Genomic DNA, 15,154 nt, shown 5'->3' with positions numbered 1-15,154 from the left:
GTGCAGGAGGAAGGATGCTACGGACTTAAAGCTCTTGGGAGGGCTTGGGGTTTTATGAAAGTGAGGAAGCTCCAGGTGCTCGTTGTGACTCTGGCAATGGTTCCTCTGGAAACGGGGATCTCCAAGGTGTGCAGCTTTATAAAGGTTGACAGGCGGGAGGAAATGACACCGGCTATACTTGCAGATGAAAAACCAGCCATACAACTGCAGCATAAATAGTCACTGACGAGTGGATAGATATCCATGTGACTACTTTCTTTGGTCACGCTCAGTACCTTATTCTCTAACAAGTACTTGCACAATCACTCCAGTGTCTCTATACTGTGGACTCGAGACTCATCCATCTGATTAAGTGATCTGTGCACTAATCCCAGCGGATCGATCACCGCCCTTGTGATGGATCTATCGATCAGGGACGTTTAGAAATTAATTCCTAATGACACATGCCTCAAATTCTCAATCCTTGAGAATATGTGTCATCATCTTATTAATTTCTTAGGCGATTCATGGACACATACAAACATTAATGAATAACAAATAAATTGCCTAATCTTATTAATCAATAAGAGTTAAATTACAAATTTATGCCCTAGATTACAAATATGTGTCAGCCACATTAGCTTTTAGGGCATACTTTTAACACGAACACCTCGTTCCGCTAGCATCCGCTTGGACAGCCCCAGGCCACCTTTCATATGAATAGTGCCACTCGTGGGTGAATCCAAATCCATCCAGCATCGATCTGCCGAGTTGGATTTCTGCTGAACAGTGCATAAAGATTCCTAGCATGCACCCTAGATCGCCCTGTCGGCACCCATACCAGTCTGTCAGGTTCTCCTCGGAATGGAACAGGAATGACCAAGATCAACTCCGCTAATGCTCCCTGAAGGCCTCTCGGACTAGCCCCTCCCTCCATCTACCCTCATAAGGAACAAGCAGATTACTAACTCTGAGTCCAGCTAACCTGGTCGTATCCACCATGGTCGGTAGTCGACATATCGGCATCTCTGTCACCCATCTATCCTCAAGAACATCCACGGACCGACTATTACTAATGGCCCATCTGATCGCCAGAAGCACTAGTGGAGCTCTGGCACACATCTCCCTCCAAATAGGAGAACTATGACGTCGAGTTCGGGTACTCTCTAATGCCAAAGTGGGCCCATACTTGGCCTTCAACAATGAGGACCATATGCTATTCGGCTCCAACAAAAATCTAGCAACATGTCTCGCAGCTAGGGCCTCCCTCATCGCAACTAATGATAACACCTCCAGTCCGCCCGTCCTGGTTGGCTGACACAGAACCTTCCAAGATATACAAGGGAATACATTTCTCATTTCCAACTCGAACCACAATTATAAGCTAAAGAGTCAAATTGCTCAAATAATCTGTTTTTTTTTTTGAGTAAAAATTAACATTTGTAAGGCACTTGCCCCAGATGTCATTTCTCATGCTTGTTTCTAGAAGTGCATGTATGTTTTAACAGCGGACATTGCATCAGATAAGGTGTGCCTTGCTGCTACGAGGCAAATGGTGCACCTGTAAATGCCTAAAAACTTCTACGGTTATACCAATGACTCTTGTGGGTCCAACCCTGTGAGAATGGAACAGGCCTTTTTTGAGCAAAATGTTTTGGAGCAAGTCAGCTTGACTCTCGAGGCATTTTCTTCTCCTCCTATAACAAACGGCCAATAGAAGGCCGGGACTCTCAGGTCATTCAGGACAAGAGACAGATTTCCACCATATCATGTAAATAAAAGTTTGTTTAATTTATAAATACATCTCATGTATATATTAATTTTAAACATAGGCTTCAACATGATTAATACTATATGCATCTCATGCATATTTTTCAGATCTGAACCTTTTAATCTATTATGCTATTCTCTGAATTTTAGATTATGCATTACTTGATTTTAAACATTATAATCTAATTGCAATTCTAAAAACAAGTCGCAAGATCAAAGTAAAAGAAAAATCTGAATGCTAAAAATTTCAGCAACCTGAAATTTCAGCACGCAGAAATTTCAGTAAGCATAATATTTTAAAATCAGATCTAAAATTGTGTTTAATCAATCCTTAAATTCTAATCTTACTTCCAAAAATCTGGCTCTGATACTACTGTTGAGTTACGCCCCGTGCGATGTGACGATCGCAGCGGAATATCGCACAGGACGTCGTTCATCATATGAACGCGCCACGGATCGTACAGTTCAAAAAATATTTCTGGATCCAAATTCAGAAGATCTTTGAACTCATGAGGGAGGGGAGATTAGGATCTAGAAGAAGTTGATTAAATATCATAAAAACTGAAACAAAAATTAGAAACAAAGATTCGAAGATCCCATCTTCAAACTTTGTGCGGGTGGATAAACACCGCAGCCTGATGATCGTTGGAGGTTCTTGTTGGAGCCGCACAGGCGTCCGGCCTCTACAAGTATCCATATGAGGAGTTAACTATCTGAGATGAGATCTCACCTGTAATGCCTAAAAACTTCTACAGTTATACCAAACACTCTTGTGGGTCCAACCCTGTGAGAGTGGAACAGGTCTTTTTTGAGCAAAATGTTTTGCAACAAGTCAGCTTGACTCCCGAGTCATTCTCTTCTCCTCCTTCTATAATAAATGGCCAACAGAAGGCCAGGACTCTCAGGTCATTTAGGACAAGAGACAGATTTCCACCAAAAACATCTAGCTCATAGCAATGATCACCTTATCCATGACCATGGCAAATCCACCACCCAAGCCTTCTGGCACTCTCAAATTCTCCCCACTTTAAGGACTTAGCTCTCTGACTTAAACCTCATCGCCATTATCCGAAATGAGATTAAAGAGCTTTTAACAACCTACGATCTCATCTAAAATGGCTTGCCGGAAGATATTATTTGAGTTCTTTGATCCTGTATAAGTATCCAAGATCTACCTAGTGAATAATCGATATGAGACTAAACACATGCCCGCATGGGTACTCACATACTTCTCCCCCTGTTTAAGCTATGATATCCTCGTCGGGTTAAGAGTTCAAATCTAATCACAAGCACCATGATCAGCTTGTGGTCGGCCCCAATTGAGCTGTGCTGCAGCGTCTCGTAGTTCACAGAGGTTATGGGTCGGGCCCGCTCTAATATTATTTGTAACAATTCAGGACGTCACTCAAAATAGCTACCTAAAAGGTATTATTTAGGTTCCTTGATTATGTATAAGTACTTAAGATTTATCTAGTGAATGGTGGATGTGGGACTAAATACATGCCCGCTCGGCTACTTACATACATCATGGAAGTGATCTTCCCTATCATTGCCTTCATCATCACTACCCTCCTAATAACTGCAAGCATCCATGAAATCACCGTCTGCAAGCTTCTGCTGGCACCGAAGGCAATGCTCTCTAAGATGAAATGGGCATCAGTAGGGCCTGTCATCATGCGACTCTTTGTCACAATCTTACACTTGGGCTATGCCATTTTATATATTTGTGGTGTCGCACCTCAGCTTTTCATCCTTTCAAAACGGTCGATAGTTTTCTTCTCTTCGTATGCCTTTGTATCTGTGTGGGCACCTTTCCACTACATTTATTTAGCTACAATTTGGCTTTTTAAGTGTGGTGGTTTCGGTCTTAGAGGAGGGTTGCTATGGGATGGGGGCGATCAAGAGGGCCGGGGAGCTCACCAACGGGAAGAGGAGGCAAGCTGCTTTGATCACTCTCTTCCTAGTGGTGATAACAAGTGCTGTCACAATGGCTAGTAGCTTTGTAATGGCTTATGCTAATCGCTATACGGCAACGAAATTGGTGACGGGATTTCTTTATGTCTTAATCGGTGAACACGGTTTTCTACTATGCGTGCAAGACGAGACAAGGAGGAGAAGAGAAGATTGTGATGATGGACAATGACTTGTGAAGGCCTGAGCCCAGGCCACTTGACCGGCCCAGGCTCGGCCCAGGCTCGGCCCAAAAGAGCTGACCACATGTTCACCCCACGTACGTACCAACCGAGAGGAGAGTCTTCCTCCTCCCTGGTGGTTTTGTCGGGGATGAGGAGTCCCAAGGTCGTAGGGACCCTAGGGCTTCTCTGTAAGAAAGAGCCTCCACTTCCATAGCCTTTCACCTCAAGCAATACCATATCTTTTCCTCTCCTTTTTCCTCCTTTTTTTTAGTTGAGTTCATGGTTGCTCGTAGGGGTGGCAATCGGGTCGGATCGGACATAAACGGGTCGGGTCAAATGTTAAACGGATCAGAAAAGTATAAATTGGAATCCGATCTGTTTATTAAACAGGTCGGAAAGTACAAACCCGAACCCGACCGGTTTATTAAACAGGTAACCCGGTTCCACCCGTTTAACCTGTTTAATAAACAGATCGATTAAACATTTAAACGGGTCGGGTTTCCTTCTCTGACCCGTTTAACCAAATATATATATATATATATAGAGAGAGAGAGAGATGGGAGGCCAGGAGGGTGGGCTGGTCACCCTGTCGTCGATCTCGGTCGCCGGTGGGGTTGCTTCTGGCGAGAGAGAGAGAGAGGTGGGGGGTTCGACGGAGAGAGAGAGAGGTAGGGGTTCGACGGAGAGGTGAGACTGTGGTCTGTGGGAGGGTTCGACGGAGAGAGAGAGAGATAGAGGTGGGACTGTTGGAGGGTTCGATGGAGAGAGAGAGAGAGGTGGGTCTGTGGGAGGGTTCGATGGAGAGAGAGAGAGAGGTGGGACTGTGGGAGGGTTCGACGGAGGAGAGAGAGAGGTGGGACTGTGGGAGGGATCGACAGAGAGAGAGAGAGGTGGGACCGTGGTCTGTGCCTCTGTGGGAGGGTTCGACGGAGAGAGAGAGAGAGAGGTGAGACTGTGGGAGGGTTCGACGGAGAGAGAGAGAGAGAGAGGTGCGTGCTTCGATCGATAGGCCACCCCTACTCAGGGCTTGAGGTTGAGGGGGATGGAGTGATAGACTGGTGGTGGTGGCGCCGGAGGAGGGTTTGGTGGTAGGGTTATGGGGTGGGGGGAGGATAGAGGGAGTGAGGCATACCGATTGAGAGGGCGCCTCTGAAGTCAGCAGCGACGAGGTCGGGGGCGGCGATCCTTGGATCTCAGCGGAGAGGGTGAGGCCGAGATCGACGACAACGGAGATGGAAAGATTAAGTTCGGCAAGGCAGTGATTCGAGAGCAAGGTCCGCCGCCACCGCCGCTGGAGCCATGGCCTTGTTTCCCATCTCTTCCTCTCTCCACTCCCTTGACATGCGGTCCCTGATCTTCTGAGGACCTGAGCGAGGCGGCGACTCTGCGAGGGTCTTGAGGGAAGACGGGAGGGAAGACGGGAGAGGAAGAGGGAAGCATGAATCGGTGAATCCCTATTCCCTGAATCCCTAATCGAGTGATCGATTCGTGCCCTCGCAGGCTCGCGGTGAAATCGGGCCGAGGGCCATGCGGGCCCATGCGGTCATGCGGCAGAAAGTTGGGCCGCCCTGAGCCTTTGTCTCTTGGCCCTTATCTACCACCAGCCCAACAGATTATACGGGTTATATGGGTTAAACGGGTCGGACGTCTAAAATCCGTATCCGACCCAATTAATAAACAGGTTAAACGGGTCAACCTGTTTATGACCCGAACCTGTTTAGGCCAAACCCAAACCTGTTTATGGCAGGTCAAACCCTAGTTGGCGGGTTGGGTCATATTTTGCCAACCCTAGTTGCTCGTCATTGTGCTCGCAAGAAAACAGGGTCGCCGATGTTACGCCCCGAACCCAGCACCCGGGTCCGGTACGCGACCGGCCGCATGAGCCCTAGAGCAGTGCCCTAAAGATCATGCAAGGCCTAAGATAAACAAAAAAATTCAATAAATTCACAACTAATTAATTACTTAAATCAAATAGATAAATCCAACATGTCCAGATAATCAATTTGGTTCAATTACAAGATTTTCAAATGTTCATCAATATCAAAGAAAGATACACTAACTAACTAGCTAATAACTTTGATAGTCGCGCTCCGCGCCCAACCCATCCATGTTTATGCATGCTGCAACTCTGAAAAGAGAAAACGAAAAAAAGGGGGGTGAGCTTTACAGCCCAGTAAGAACCTCTACACATCCACACCAACACAATAATAATATAGATTTGAAAACCACGACAAATCGATGCATTTTACGAAATCATAAATAGTTTTCAAAAGATTCAAATAATCAATATAAGTATGTATATCAAACATCAATGAAAGACCAACCACACAAGAATGATATAGCATATGATAGCTCATAAATCTTCATTACTGTTTTCAATGCTTTTTCTTTTCATTCTATATTAACTTGATCCAGATCAAATATCTTTCCGACTTTAGGCTACATGCCGATCACGTTTTCGGCCCGTGACAGGGCAATCGATAGTATCACATTTCCAGCCTGTGATGGGGCAATCGATAGTATCACATTTTCAGCCTATGACGGGGCAATCGATAGTATCATATTTCCAGCCTGTGATAGGGCAATCAATAATAACGAGATAAGCCCAAAGTCCCTGTTCATTTAATCAATTTACAAACACACATCAATCCCTTTTTCCACTTTATTTCCGACTTAGACTAACCATGGTCACGTTTCCGGCCCGTGACAGGGCAATCAATATAACATGGTTAGTTCATACCACCATATCCATTAGTCCAATTATATAAGTGTAAATCATGCCCAGGGTTGTATCCATCATACTATCAATTACAAACAAATATGATCAAAATACGGTTTAATACCCTCATATCATAAGAACCACATTCATAAATCCAATTATGCAGGTGTAGGTTATGCGTAAGCATGCATCCATCATGATACCAATCACAAGCAAAGACGATCAAAATACAATTTAAATATAAAAACTATTTTGCTTTGTCTGGATCATAGCATATCAAACATATATAGTGCAAAATATTTATATCATGTAGGATTGGCGTACAAGGATTCTTACATTTTGTTGAAATGCTCAGACAAACTAATCACCCGTCCTCACGGCGATCTATGAACCGGAATGCGCAGGACTCTGCTCAGCGTCCTCTCGTCCAATAGATTGTTCTCCTACATAACCAAGTCAATATTAAAAATTACCTAAGATATCTGACAATCCAAGACCCCTGTTTGATCCTCTAAAGAGTCCTCTAAAATCTAGCATCTTAGGACTACCCAGGGTCCTCAACAATAATGACCTCTAGATCCAAGTTTAGAGAGAGGGAACATAGCAATAAGAGAGAGACTAGAGAGAGGAGATAAAATAATAGAGAAGAGAGAGCGTTGGTTCTCTCTCTCTCCCTCTCTTCCTTCCTTCTTGCTATCTTCTCCCTGTGGGCATGCTCGGCGGCAATGGCCGCCCTTGGCCGACGACCCCAGCAGTCGACGGCCCAACGTGGTGCCGGCCACGCGCCATGCCCGGCGACGTCGGTCAAACGAAAGAGTGAAAGATCGAAATGGGGGAGTTCAGTTCACATCGATCTGGCAGCTTGCCGGCCGGATTTCCAAGGCGACGGTGGCCCAAAGACAAAGGAGAAGGAGGAGAGGGTGCTTAACTTGCCTCCGGTGAACTCCTCGGGCAGGCTAACGACAAACAATCCAAGCATCTCACGGATCCCCCTTTTTTTCTTTCCTTTTTTTTTTTTTGAAGGGCTCTCGGTTGATTCCCAAGGAAGAGGGGAAAGAGGTCTTTTATAGAAGAGGATTGGTTCAATTTAGGTAAGATTTAATCCCAGTTTTTCCTCTGTTTATTTTTTTTTTCCTTCCTTCCGATGGATTCGGGGAGGAGTTGAAACAGGGGAGGGAAGACTCTGTTCGGGAGTCTCCCTCTCGTTTCATGTGTGTCGGGCCATCCCAACCCCCCAAAAAAATGTGGGCCCTTACACGCTTAGTAAAGTTTGATAATCTAAAGCGGTAGAGGTAAGTAAATCTTATACTCTTTATTATTTTTTAAATTATCACATTTTCTATGCATAAAATTTGCTTGTGAAGATATGATTTTTTTTTTTAAATTATGGATTAGCATATGTATTATAAAAATCATACTTTATTACGAAAAATAGTTCCATAAATACTTTTTTTAATAAAAATAGCTTGTTTATGAAATATAATATGATCATACCATTTAAAGTTTTTTCATCTACTTATGTGTATATTTTAAGAAAAAAATATGAATATTTCAAAGGCTCTCAGATAGATGTGTATGACCCATGAAATTAGAGAAGATTGACACCCAGAGCTAGCATCTATATGAACACAGGCCCTAGTAGTAGGTATAAAGTTGGTATACGAAACCTGAATCTTTGTCGATTATAAAAATGGGCCCTGTCATGGGTATAAAGTAACCGTGGCACAAATATTTATGAGCAATATTTTGAGCTGTAATGTGGCTAAATAGCAGAAAAATGATTTATGAATTTATTTGCAATATGAACTTGGAACTATGTTTATAAAAGATGGACTATTTGTTCATGCATAATTTGCTTTATGACTTATTTTGATATATTGTACTATGAAATACTTTATTTTTGTAATAACTATTATTTTTTGTAAATGATGCATTGACATAGAAAAATTTATGCTTGATTCAATAAGGAAGAGTAATATTTACTTACTGAGTTGTGTCGCTTGCATATTTTTATTTTTATTTTTCTCTCTGTAAACGAATAGGGTTAGTAAGGACGAAGGATGGTCCATGCTTGGAAATTCGCGCTAGCAAGCTTGGCAATTTGTAGCTGAATTTTAGTTCCTTAGTTGATTATGAGTATGCAGCTTTGTAATTTCTAAATATTGAAGATTATAAGTTTTGGAATTTATATTTAGATTTAGATGCTCCAAACTAATGTTTAATTTATTATTTAATAGATGTTGAAATCAGATTTTTATTTATTATATTTTGTTTGAAATAGATTTGGAAGCTAAATATAATGGTTGGCTTCATGTTATCGTAGGTTGTACCCCTCAATAGCATGGCCGTGTTACGTTTAGGATTTGGTGTGTGATACTAATTTGCCTAATGGTGATCATCATGGAATGGAACTGCGGTGACGGGGTTAAGAATTGGCGTGCTTTGTGTTGCTTTTATCTTTATGTTTTCTTTAAGATCCAGCGTCAATTGGTGTTCATTCTTCATAGCTTATACGTGAATCCAATAGTTTGGGAGTGTAAAACATGGGCTTCTTTCATGCCCACTGTACATGGAGCTTCGACGAGATCTGCATTTATGGTGCTGCTATTCGCATGTTTTTAGTTGAAAACTGACCGAGTAAACTCGACAGACCTCCGAGAGTTGATCGATTCTCACTTAGCATCGTGAAGTTTCAACCAAGGGTGTCCATAATTTTTTCTCTGAAGAATACGTTACGCGCAAACCTTAGAAAAGAATGCGCCCTTGAATTTGTCTTTATGGATATTCTCAGTCATTTTAAAGTATTCTTCTAGATGGAGAGGGCATACCTACTTCTGATGCTATCACATTCCGTGTTTTACTGCCCTTTATCACAAAACATTTGCAGAGAACTCAAAGTTACGTGGAGATTCAGATGTAAACCAACTCACAGATAGAAAATGCCTTTTCAAAAATGGCACCAAAAAATTCATTCAACATCAATGGATTTATTGTCCGATGTTAACCATTGCATCTTTTTTGCAAGTTATGGAAAGCCATGCATCGTTTCCAGCCGTAACAAAATCCGAACCATATAAAGACAGAGACAGCAAAGATTACCTCATCCCCTATCATATGAGATCTAGTACCACTATCTTCAAATCAACCTTGATTATGATCTGTCACAGCTCATGACCTCACCAAAAATGGTTAGCCAAAAAGTATTGTATAGGTTTCTTGATTCTGTATAAGTACCTAAGATATTTTCGGTGAATAACCAATGTGAGACTAAACATATATCCGTACCGGTGTCACATGATTATCAAATAAAGTCACAGCAACAGATGCTTTGGGAATATCTTCTACTTGGAACGAGCAACTGAATAGATACAATGCTTGAAAGCCATGTGCCCAAGGTAAGATTATCAATAGTAGTTGATCTCTTTCCTCGAGATCTGGATGCACTTAATTCTTGCCCATCATTAGAAGAACCGCCGAAAGCATTTCCATTTCCTTGCCCTTGTTGAAGAAAGCCCCTTTCTTTAGATGAAAAAGGAACCTACCCAGATTTTTGATTTCCATATTTCTTATTGCTTTTCTATCTTTGTCCAAGCTAGGCGCCATGTTGTGAAGCTTCTGAAGAGATATAAATATTTTCATATCTTTGAACGAGCGAAATAAACTCTACATAAGGTGGCATGGTAGTCGCAATAAAAACTTCATACTTGCACGCAAGCCCTTGTGACAACCAACAGCTTTTGGTTCTATCCATTACCGCACGGTCCATGGCACTAACTAGGGTGTCAAACTTTGAATTTGCATAAATAAACAAGAGTAGAGATATTGTCACCGCACAAATTTTGTAATCTTGACCAAACAGCAAACTCTCTTACTTTAGAATTTTGAGCAAAATGGTTTTCTAAGGTTCACCATGCTTTGAAGACCCAAAGATCTCTTCAAAGCGAGAAACCTCGAACAAGTCTATCTGACCGCTTCCATGAAGCATCGTCTAGATTGGACATCTTCTGCTTTGCCATCAGGATTACCATCTGGGGTGGAGATGAATTAAATAAGTGCAGACACGCTTCAAACAAGAAAGCCCATCATATCAACTCCTATACTGGTCTTCGATTTGTTTTCTCCAGCCCATGTAGTTTGTAAGAGAGAGTTTTATTAATACAAAATTCTATACGTTGATGACTTGATGTTTAAGGGATATGGAAATTTGGTGAAACTAGCAGACATTATGGAAAACGATGTAGTCATTAGCAGGCTCCGATACCACGGGAAATTTTTATAAAATTTCTGATTTCATTCAATATTTTTTTGGAGTACAATATATATAATTTACAAGGGAAAAAACTTTGGCAAGAGGCTACTATCACAGATTTATGGAAGCTCAAATCAGATTGTAGCCTGAATATCTATTTTTGGTCATAAGGGAATCGGAATTTACATTTTGAATTTTTGAATTTGATTTTTAAATACTCAAATCTTGATCCAGCTCGACTTCCTTGTCGATCACTTGAGAAAATCAGAATTCTCAAAATCTTGATCAACTTTGTTTCAAGAGGATCATATTAAAAGTTTGAGTTTTCCTTTTTTTTGAATGGAAGGAGACTAAGGTTAGAATATAGTCAGCTGAATTTTATTAACAAAGAAAAAATATGTGCAAGAAGAAGGATATGCAGAAGAGAATAGAAAATTTTGTTACTGAAGGGAAAATTAGGAGCCCGATTAAGAAACAGCTCCCAAAGAATAGACCCCAGTTGAGAATCGAAAAAGGAACCACCGAGAAGCTAATTAGAGGAGGCGGTCGCTGTCAAGATGCCTTAGATCCTGTTCCATACTGAATGATAGTGTCATGCCCAATGCCCAATGCCCAATGCCCAAACCCGAGATCGCAAGTCAGGAGTCACAACAGCGGTCGCATACTCATAAAAAATTCTCTTTATCAGCATGTAAGACATCTCATCACGATATAGTAATTAAACAAGCAGCGAAATAAATTTAAATAATCAATGTTCAAACCAATTTTAATGTCTCACGACAATAACACTATTCAAAAGATTTTTCATCAAACTCTCATCAAATCCTAATCTAAATATAAATATATCAAATTTTGCCTTTAGCCACTCTCTCGATCATAACCCCGTGTCATCTTGGTTCTTATAATCTGTAAAAGCAGTAAGATATGGAATGATGAGCTAGACAGCCTAGTAAATAATGAATACTTTAGCTAGATAAATCAAGCAATAAAATACTAAAAATAATATGCTGAAATTAAGTGTTCAAAATATATTGAATTCAAAACCAAGTCGATACACTATCCGGTCATTGTAAATTTCAAATCTTGTTCATAAATCAATTTCTTTCAAAATATCAAATTCATCTCGACATCTATAAACTATGACCATATTTATGCCCTGTGGCTGGGCCAGAATATGAGCTCATCAAAGTACCAACTTATAACCTCCACTAGCCGGATATCGATAGGCTAATGTATAACCTCAACTGATAGGGTGTCGATATGCCAATATATAATCTTTACTGGCTGGGTGTCGATATGCCAATATATAACTCCCATTAGCAAGGTGTCGATAGGCCAATGTATAACCTTAAGTGGCAGGTGTCGGTATGCCAATATATAATTCCTACTGGCTGGGTATCGACATGCCAACATATAACTCTCATTAGCAAGGTGTCGATATGCCAGCGCATAACTTCCACTAGCAGAGTGTCGATATACTAGCGCATAACTTTCACTGATGGGATATTGATACATAGCCGAGTTGCAAGACCAAATCTATTTCGAAGCAAAATTCTTTTTCTTAAAGTATATTCAGTGTTCCAAACCATAAGTTACATAAATCATACGATATTGAAATTAATTGAACATAATCCATATTGAAACTTATACGTTCGATCAAGAATTATACATATTCCAAAAAAAGCATATATAATAATAAAATATTATGCATAAAGTTTATAAATTATGAGTAATTCGATTCAAAAAATATTTATAATTTGCCGATAGATTTAGAAAAAGAGTTACCTTGCAAGCGCAATCCAACTAATAGATCCAATCAATTCTGAAAATTTCTCTTGAAGCCTAATATTCAAAAGTTATATTTTTCATTAAAATTTCATCATAATTATTTTAAAAATTGAAACCCTAAATTTCAACATCCTCATAGGGTTGACCAAGTAGAAGTGCCCGGCATCCCAGTCGGTCCGATTAAGATGAAACTCAACTGATTATATTTGGATTAGGATACAGATGGTTCAATAAAAATCAGGAATAGCTAAATCTAACGATGTTTAAGGGCTAGGGTAGGAGCTGGCACGTTGCCCGACGACTCTAGATTAGGGCCATTCACTAGGATGATCCAAAACTATTGTGAAGAGTCCTTACTGGATCCAACTACCATAGAGAAAGAGAGTAGGGAAAGAAAGTCTAGTGGAGAGAGAAATAAGAGAGAGAAAGGATGGGAAAGAGAGGGAAAAGAAGAGAAAGCAAGCCTCTCTCTTTTTAACTAAGGAAGAGGAAGGAAGAGGGTGGTAGCGATTGGTGCCCAAGGTCATAGACCCATGGCCGACCAACAGGCGGTTGGCGGCGACTGGCGGCCAATAGCACCAAAAAGCATAAAAAATAGGGGTTTCAACCCCTTATACCATGGATCTAATGCATCCCGTTGTCTAGAGCTCCTGCTACAGCTTCCAGCCATCATGAGGGACCAGAGGTAGACCTTCGCAACGAACATCGGTGGTGGGAACAACCGGAATCGAGAAGAAACAAGGGTTGATTGATCAAAATAGGGGAAACAGAGTATCGCTCTTTTTCGTCAAAAATTCAGCGTTTATTGGCCGAAATCAAGCTTCTAAAGATCATGAAAGAGGAAGAGAAGAGTTATCCAAAGATTATCAGGTTCTTACCTGGCTTCTGGCGGCGTTTGGCCACAACAACGACATCAATAGTGGCCGACGTTCTTTGGTAGGATGGATAGAAGGATGGGAGACCAAGCCTTATTTTCTAGGTTTTACAGGTAGATAAGCAAGAGGAGCGCCGATTTGAAGAAATACGAGCATTTCTTTCCTTCAATCAGCACCAAATGAAGGCAACAATGAGTAATAAGATAGGTTACTGCAACTATTTCCAAAGAAAGATACCTTCCAAAAGTGGATGAGTTGGTTCATAACCCTCTCAGAGCTTCTGAGAGGTGAAAGATCTTATAAAAAAAACTAGCTAAAAGATATTTTTTGAGTTTTTTAGTCCTGTATAAATATCTAAAATTTTTCATAAATAATCGATATGGGACTAAACATATGTTTGCACAGATCCTTATAACATATAAATAGCATAGAAGCAAGTAATGATTTATAGATGCCATGGGTTCATCATGGGTAGTTCTATATACACCCCCCCTATTGCTCAGGACACCCCCCAAAAACCAAAAAAAAAATACCCAAACTAACCTTTAGTGTAATTACCATATTGCCCTTGAAATTTTCTCAGTACACCCCCCCTTCCTCCTCCTCCGTTTCATTTTGAAAAGAAAAAAAAAACCCCCCCTCAAACCCCCCTTAAATCCCTCGATCCATTTACATCGTTTAGGCGATCTTTGAAGGAGATTTAAGCCCCATTCGAAGCATGGACAAGCAACTAGTGATTTGGGACGAAGAATCGGCCGCAAAGGTACGTGTTCCACCTTGTTTCGAAATTTTTTTTTTCCCGGTTCGTGCTCCGTTCGGCACTGGATCGCCGAACAAAAGGCTTCTGTTCGGCTGAACAGTGCCGAACAGAAGCCTTCTGTTCGGCTGAACAGTGCCGAATAGAAGCCTTCTGTTCGGCAACCCTCAACCGAACAGATCTGTTCGGCTGCACAGTGCCGAACAGAAGGCTTCTGTCCGGCACTGTTCAGCCGAACAGAAGCCTTTTGTTCGGCGATCCAGTGCCGAACGGAGCACGAACCGTGAAAAAAAAAATTTCGGGAGAAGCCGGCGAGGTGGTTCCGGGAGAAGCCGGCGAGGTGGTCGGAGATCGGGAGAATGCCGGCGACGAGAGGGAGAAGGGGGAACGGGGGGGTTTTGGGCGTTGGCGAGGTGTTTCGGAGGGGAAGAGCGGGGTGGGGGGGGGGGTTTGGGGGTGTAGAGAGCAATTTAGGTGAGGGGGTGGGGAGGGTGGGGGGTAATTTAGGAATTTTTAATTTTTTAGGGGTGTCCTTAGCAAATGGGGGGGTGTAGAGAGTATTTAATTTTTTTTTAATTTTTGGGGGGTGTCCTGAGCAATAGGGGGGGTGTATATAGAACCACCCGTTCATCATGGGGTGGTCACCCACCAAGATACCTACCTACCCATCTTTTTATGGATAAGGTCCCTCATGTCCAGTCTTTTGAGGATGGCAAGCCACAAAAAAACAAAAAGAAGAACCTTATCCTTTTGAATTTTAGAATTTGACTTTTGAATTCTTGAATTCAATTTTTTGAATTTTCAATATTTGATCAAACGCGGTTCCTTAGGAACCACCTGGTCAACAAGTGGGAACAAGTAGCCCGCATTTTAATTCCCGGC

Source organism: Phoenix dactylifera, chromosome 1 (assembly GCF_009389715.1).
Source record: "Phoenix dactylifera cultivar Barhee BC4 chromosome 1, palm_55x_up_171113_PBpolish2nd_filt_p, whole genome shotgun sequence".
NCBI classification, from domain to species: domain Eukaryota; kingdom Viridiplantae; phylum Streptophyta; class Magnoliopsida; order Arecales; family Arecaceae; genus Phoenix; species Phoenix dactylifera.
Note: the sequence above shows the minus strand (reverse complement) of the source record.